A 6000-nucleotide genomic window follows, 5' to 3' on the forward strand; every position below is an offset into this window, starting at 1 on the left:
TGGGAAGTGAGTTCCAGGTTTTAGCTGCCAGGTAGGAGAAGGATCTACCTCCCATGGTGGTTTTGTTGATGCGAGGTACAGTGGCGAGGGCTTGGTTGAAGGATCGTAGCTGGCGGGAGGGGGTGTAGAAGGACAGTCGTGTGTTGAGGCATTCGGGTCCGATTTCGTAGAGTGCTTTGTGTGCGTGGGTTAGGAGCCGGAAAGTAATCCTCTTATTGACGGGGAGCCAGTGGAGGTTTTTCAGGTGACCAGAGATGTGTTCTTTACGCGGGATGTCTAATATGAGCCTGGCTGAAGCGTTCTGGATGCGTTGGAGTTTTTTCTGGAGTTTTGCGGTGGTACCGGCGTAAAGGGTGTTTCCGTAGTCCAGTCGGCTCGTGACCAGAGCGTGGGTGACCGTTTTTCTAGTTTCGGTGGGGATCCAGCGAAATGTTTTTTTGAGCATGCGAAGAATGTTGAAGCAAGATGAAGAAACGGCGTTGACTTGCCTGTTCATCGAGAGCGAGGAATCCAGGATGACGCCCAAGGTTCTGTGCGTGGTCCTTCGGGATGGGTGCTTTTCCAAGGGCCTCTGGCCACCAAGAGTCGTCCCAGGCGGAGGGGGAGGTGCCTAGGATGAGGACTTCTGTTTTGTCTGAGTTCAGTTTCAGACGGCTTTGCTTCATCCACTCGGCTACTTCTTTCATTCCTTCATGTAGGTTGGTTTTGGCGGTGTTAGGGTCTTTGGTGAGTGAGAGGATCAGTTGAGTGTCGTCAGCGTAGGAAATGATGTTGAGGTTGTATTGGCGTGCGATGGCCGCGAGGGGGCTCATGTATACGTTGAAGAGGGTGGGGCTGAGTGAAGATCCTTGTGGTACGCCGCAGATGACTTCAGTGGCCTCTGACTTGAATGGTGGAAGGCGGACTCTCTGGGTTCTTCCGGTGAGGAACGAGGTGATCCATTCCAGTGCTTTTCCTTGGATTCCGACGTTTCTGAGGCGTTGTAAAAGGGCGCTATGACAGACCGTGTCGAAGGCTGCGGTGAGGTCGAGGAGGATGAGGGCGACTGTGTCTCCATTGTCCAGTAGAGTTCTAATGTCGTCTGTTGCTGCGATGAGGGCGGTTTCAGTGCTGTGCTTGGCTCGGAATCCGGACTGTGAGGAGTCAAGGGATTTGTTGGTTTCGAGGAATGCGGCGAGCTGGTTGTTAACCGCTTTCTCGATGACTTTGGCCGGGAATGGAAGGAGTGAGATAGGGCGGTAGTTTTTGAGTTCGGTGGGGTCAGCTGTGGGTTTCTTCAGGAGGACGCTGAGTTCGGCATGTTTCCAGCTGTCACTGGGCAGAATTCTCTCCTTTTTTGAAGCGTAGATGCCGCTAAATGTAAATGTAAATGTAAATGTATAGGCATTTATATAGCGCACTACTTACCCATAGGGTCCCAAGGCACTTCGACCGCTGCGAAACCCTTCCTGGCTTCCCTGAGAGATGGTCCCTTAATGGGTATCTCCAGGGTGAGACCAGGCATCCCCGGCGGTCTGGTGGGGCCGTTAATCAATCAATCAATCAATCAATCAATGACACTTATAGAGCGCGCTACATACCCGTAGGGTCTCAAGGCGCTTGGGGGAGGGGGGGTGCCGCTACTGCTCGAACAGCCAGGTCTTCAGCTTCTTCCTGAAGGAGAGGTGGTCTTGGGTCAGGCGCAGGTCGGTCGGGAGGGAGTTCCAGGTAGGAGAAGGACCTTCATCCTGTAGTCGCTCCTCGGATGCGGGGGACGGCGGCGAGGGCGTGGTTGGCTGATCGGAGGTGGCGTTTGGGAGCGTAGAAGTTGATCCGGCTGTTGAGGTAGCTCGGGCCTTGGTCGTGTAGGGCTTTGTGTGCGTGGGTGAGGAGGCGGAAGGTGATTCTTTTGTTGACGGGGAGCCAGTGAAGGTCTCTCAGATGTCCGGAGATGAGGCTGGTTCGTGGCATGTCGAGGATGAGTCTGGCTGAGGCGTTCTGGATCCGCTGGAGTCTCTTCTGGAGCTTTGCGGTGGTACCGGCGTAGAGGGCGTTGCCATAGTCCAGTCGGCTAGTGACGAGGGCCTGGGTGACGGTCTTCCTGGTCTCGGTGGGGATCCACCAGAAGATCTTCCGTAGCATGCGTAGGATGTTGAAGCACGCCGAGGAGACGTTGTTGACTTGCCTGGTCATGGAGAGGGAGGAGTCCAGGATGAAGCCCAAGTTGCGTGCATGGTCTGTCGGTTTGGGTGCGGTGCCCAGGGCGGGAGGCCACCAGGAGTCGTTCCAGGCGGAGGGTGAAGAGCCCAGGATGAGGACCTCCCTCTTGTCAGAGTTCAGTTTCAGGCGGCTGGTCGTCATCCACTCGGCTACCTCTTTCATCCCTTCGTGCAGGTTGGCTCTGGCGGTGGCGGGGTCGTTGGTCAGGGAGAGGATCAGCTGGGTGTCGTCGGCGTAGGAGATTATGCTGAGGTTGTGTTGGCGTGCGATGGCCGCGAGGGGGCTCATGTAGACGTTGAAGAGGGTGGGGCTCAGAGAGGATCCTTGAGGGACGCCGCAGATGACTTCGGAGGCCTCTGACTTGTACGGTGGTAGGCGGACTCTCTGTGTTCTTCCGTCGAGGAAGGAGATGATCCATTCCAGCGCCTTGTCCTGGATTCCGACATGGCTGAGGCGCTGTACTAGGGTGCGGTGGCAGACAGTGTCGAATGCCGCGGAGAGGTCTAGGAGGATGAGGGCCGCTGTTTCTCCGTTGTCCATCAGGGCTCGGATGTCATCGGTGGCGGCGATGAGGGCGGTCTCGGTGCTGTGATTGGCTCAGAAGCCGGACTGTGAGGGGTCGAGGGATCCATTCGTCTCGAGGAAGGCGGCCATCTGCTTGTTGACGGTCTTCTCGATGACTTTGGCTGGAAACGGGAGGAGCGAGATGGGGCGGTAGTTCTTGAGTTCGGTGGGGTCCGCTGTTGGTTTCTTGAGTAGAGCGCTGAGTTCGGCGTGCTTCCAGCTCTCAGGGAAGGTGGCGGTGTCGAAGGATGTGTTGATGATGTCTCGCAGGTGGGGTGCGATGACAGCGTTGGCCTTGTTGAAGACGTGGTGAGGGCAGGGGTCGGTCGGTGATCCGGAGTGGATGAAGTTCATCGTGCGGATGGTGTCTTCGGTGCTGATCGGGGTCCAGGCGTGGAGGGTGGTGGTGGGGGGTGGTTGTTCGGACATGGTGTGCGTTGGTTGGTTGTTGAAGCTGTTGTGTATGTCCGCGATCTTGTTGTGGAAGTATGAAGCGAGGGAGTTGCAGAGGTCTTGCGATGGGGTGATGTCGTTGTTTCCTGCGCTGGGGTTGGATAGCTCTTTCACGATGTTGAAGAGTTCCTTGCTGTTGTGTGCGTTGTTGTCCAGCCGGTCCTTGAATGCAGTTTTCTTGGCGGCGCAGATCAGCTGGTGGTGCTTCCGAGTGGCCAGCTTGAGGGTGGTCCTGTTGTCCGGTGTAGGTTCCCTTCTCCAGACTTTCTCGAGGGCTCAGCAGTTCTTCTTGGAGCTCTTGAGTTCATCGGTGAACCACGGGGCTTTCTTGCTGCCGGGTCTGCTGGGCGGGGTCCTCAGCGGGGCGAGCTCGTCCGCGCAGATGCTGATCCACTTCGTGAGGTTGTCGGCGGCCTGGCTGGGGTTCGCTGAGCTGGCAGGAGGGTGCTGGCTCAGGGAGGTGGCGAGCTGGTCTGCTGTGATCTTGTTCCAGCTTCTGCGGGCGGCCTGTTGCTGGTGGTGGTGGGTCGTCGTTCTCTTGAAGGTGAAGTGGACGCAGCTGTGGTCCGTCCATTGAAGCTCTGTGGCGTGGCTGAAGTCGATGTCTGTGCTGGAGGAGAAGACTGCGTCGAGTGTGTGTCCGGCGAGGTGGGTGGGGGTGGACACCAGCTGCTTGAGTCCAAGATTGGCGAGGTTGTCGAGCAGGGTGCTGGTGTTGCGGTCGTTGTTGTTCTCCAGATGGAAGTTGAGGTCCCCCAGGAGGATGTAGTCAGCGAAGGGGAGGGCATGCGGGCTGACGAAGTCGGCGATGTCCTCGCTGAATTGGGTGCGTGGTCCCGGGGGTCGGTAGATCAGGGTGCCTCTGAGGGTGGTGTTCGGGTTGGTGTGGATCTGGAAATGCAGGTGTTCGGCGCTGGTCAGGGTGTTGTCGGTGCTGGTCGTGAGACGGATGGTGTTCCTGTGGATGATGGCGATGCCTCCTCCCATCTGGTTGGCGTTGCGGTCCCTCCGGACGATCTTGTAGCCCTCTGGGATGGCGATGGCGATGTCGGGAGCTGAAGAGGCGTTCATCCAGGTCTCCGTGAGGAAGGCAACGTCAGGGGCTGTGGCGTCTAGGAGGTTCCAGAGTTCGATGGCGTGTCTGTGGACGGAGCGGGTGTTGAGCAGGATGCACTTGAGGTGGGTGCTGCTGGTGTTCGACTTGGCGGGTGCTGGTGCGAGGCAGGTCCGGATGCAGGTGAATTTGCAGGCGTGGCAGCTGAAAGGTCCGTGGGTGCGTCATGGTGTGGCTTGGTGGCATTCTGGGAGTCGGCCGGTGTTGAGTGCGATGAGGGTGGCGGCGGAGTACGTCAGGCGGGTAGGTCGGGGTCTTCGTGGGCCAGGGGTCCTGGCGCTGGTCGCGAACCGGTCGCGGACGGGCGTAGACGGGCTTACCTTTGGCGCGCCTTCGGCACACAATCGGCGCACCCGCTGCGCGTGACCGCTGCGTGTTCGCACGGTCTCCATATAAGGCGAAGTGCGCGGGTGGGCGGAGCAGCTGGGAGGCGGGAGCGGGGAGGGTACAGAAGTGAAGATGAGGCAAGCTAATGCCCAGAGTTGCGGACGGTGGTCTCTGAATTGTAAGGAGGTGATGGCTCTAGCTTTCCGGAGGATACGCTCCTTCGTTTGAAAGTCATGCACACATACGAGGATGTCCGGGGGGGGCCACCCCCTCGCCTAGGCAGGCCGACTCTGTGCACCCTATCCATTTTAATTTCCTGCACGTCCTCCTCGTCCAAGATCTGCAAGAACAGGGCCTGGACACACTCTTGCAAGTCTCCAGCCTCACCGTCCCAAGGGACTGCCCTAATGCGAATATTGTTTCTCCTGGAGCGATTCTCCAAGTCCTCCGCGTGGGCCTGCAGGTCCAATTTCTGTTCCGTAAGGCGAATAATATCCTGTTGTAGTTGGTGCACATCATTCGCCACACTCAAGTCGTGATCTTCCAGGGTGGCCACTCATTCACCAATGCCATCAACATCCCTCCTTACCTCCCGGAGATCCGATGCCAGCTGGGCGCGAAGTTCAGAAATAGCCTCCTTGATAGAGGCGAATAGCTCCGACATGAAAGCCTTGGTGGCGGGCGCCTCCTCATCCGACTGCCTGGACGAACCACTTGCCCCTGGTGAAGAAGGCTGCTGCGACGATTTGGAGGCCCCGTCCTTGACCGTCCTCCCTTTGCGCGGTACATTGGACATCTCGGAGGGCCGGCCGTGCCGTGGAGTCAAAGCTATCGCACCCCCACCGGTACGAGGAGTGCTAAGGAGTAACTGCACCACGGGCGGCGGCCGCCTGACCAAGATGGCGGCTCAGGAGCTTCCCGCCAGAGTCCAAGAGTCAATGCAGGGACAGTGTCGTCCAGCAATAAGTCCCGGGTTCTCCGCCTCAGTCAACCGGGGCCACGAAGGCAGCGCCCCTGCACCAGCCACGTGCCCCCTCCAGACCTCCAAATTATGCTGCGGCCGCCGGTGAGAGGACAGCGCGGGTCAGACAGTCAGCTCGCAGGGCAGAATAGGCCTCCAGTTCCGCTCACATGCCGGACCGGGGTCCACAGCACAGGGCCAGTGCCTCTGGTTTGCAGTCGCTTCACGCCACGGGCTCCCCCTTAGAGTGTTAGGTTGCTCGCAGGGACGAAGAGGACACCCCGCCTCCCCAGTGGACGCAAGTAGCCGTCTCCGCGCCGTCCAGTAACAGCCGCGCTCAGGCCGCACAGCTCTGCTGAGGGTCCGAGGCGCACCCTCCACG

General features: G+C 58.7%; 1 pseudogene; it reads right to left on the reverse strand.

The window, feature by feature from the left end:
* Nucleotides 1-5453, reverse strand: part of LOC147688932 (uncharacterized) — a 55056-nt pseudogene extending 49603 nt beyond the window's left edge.
* Nucleotides 5454-6000: the final 547 nt, after the last annotated feature.

Source organism: Lissotriton vulgaris, chromosome 10 (assembly GCF_964263255.1).
Source record: "Lissotriton vulgaris chromosome 10, aLisVul1.2, whole genome shotgun sequence".
NCBI lineage: Eukaryota > Metazoa > Chordata > Amphibia > Caudata > Salamandridae > Lissotriton > Lissotriton vulgaris.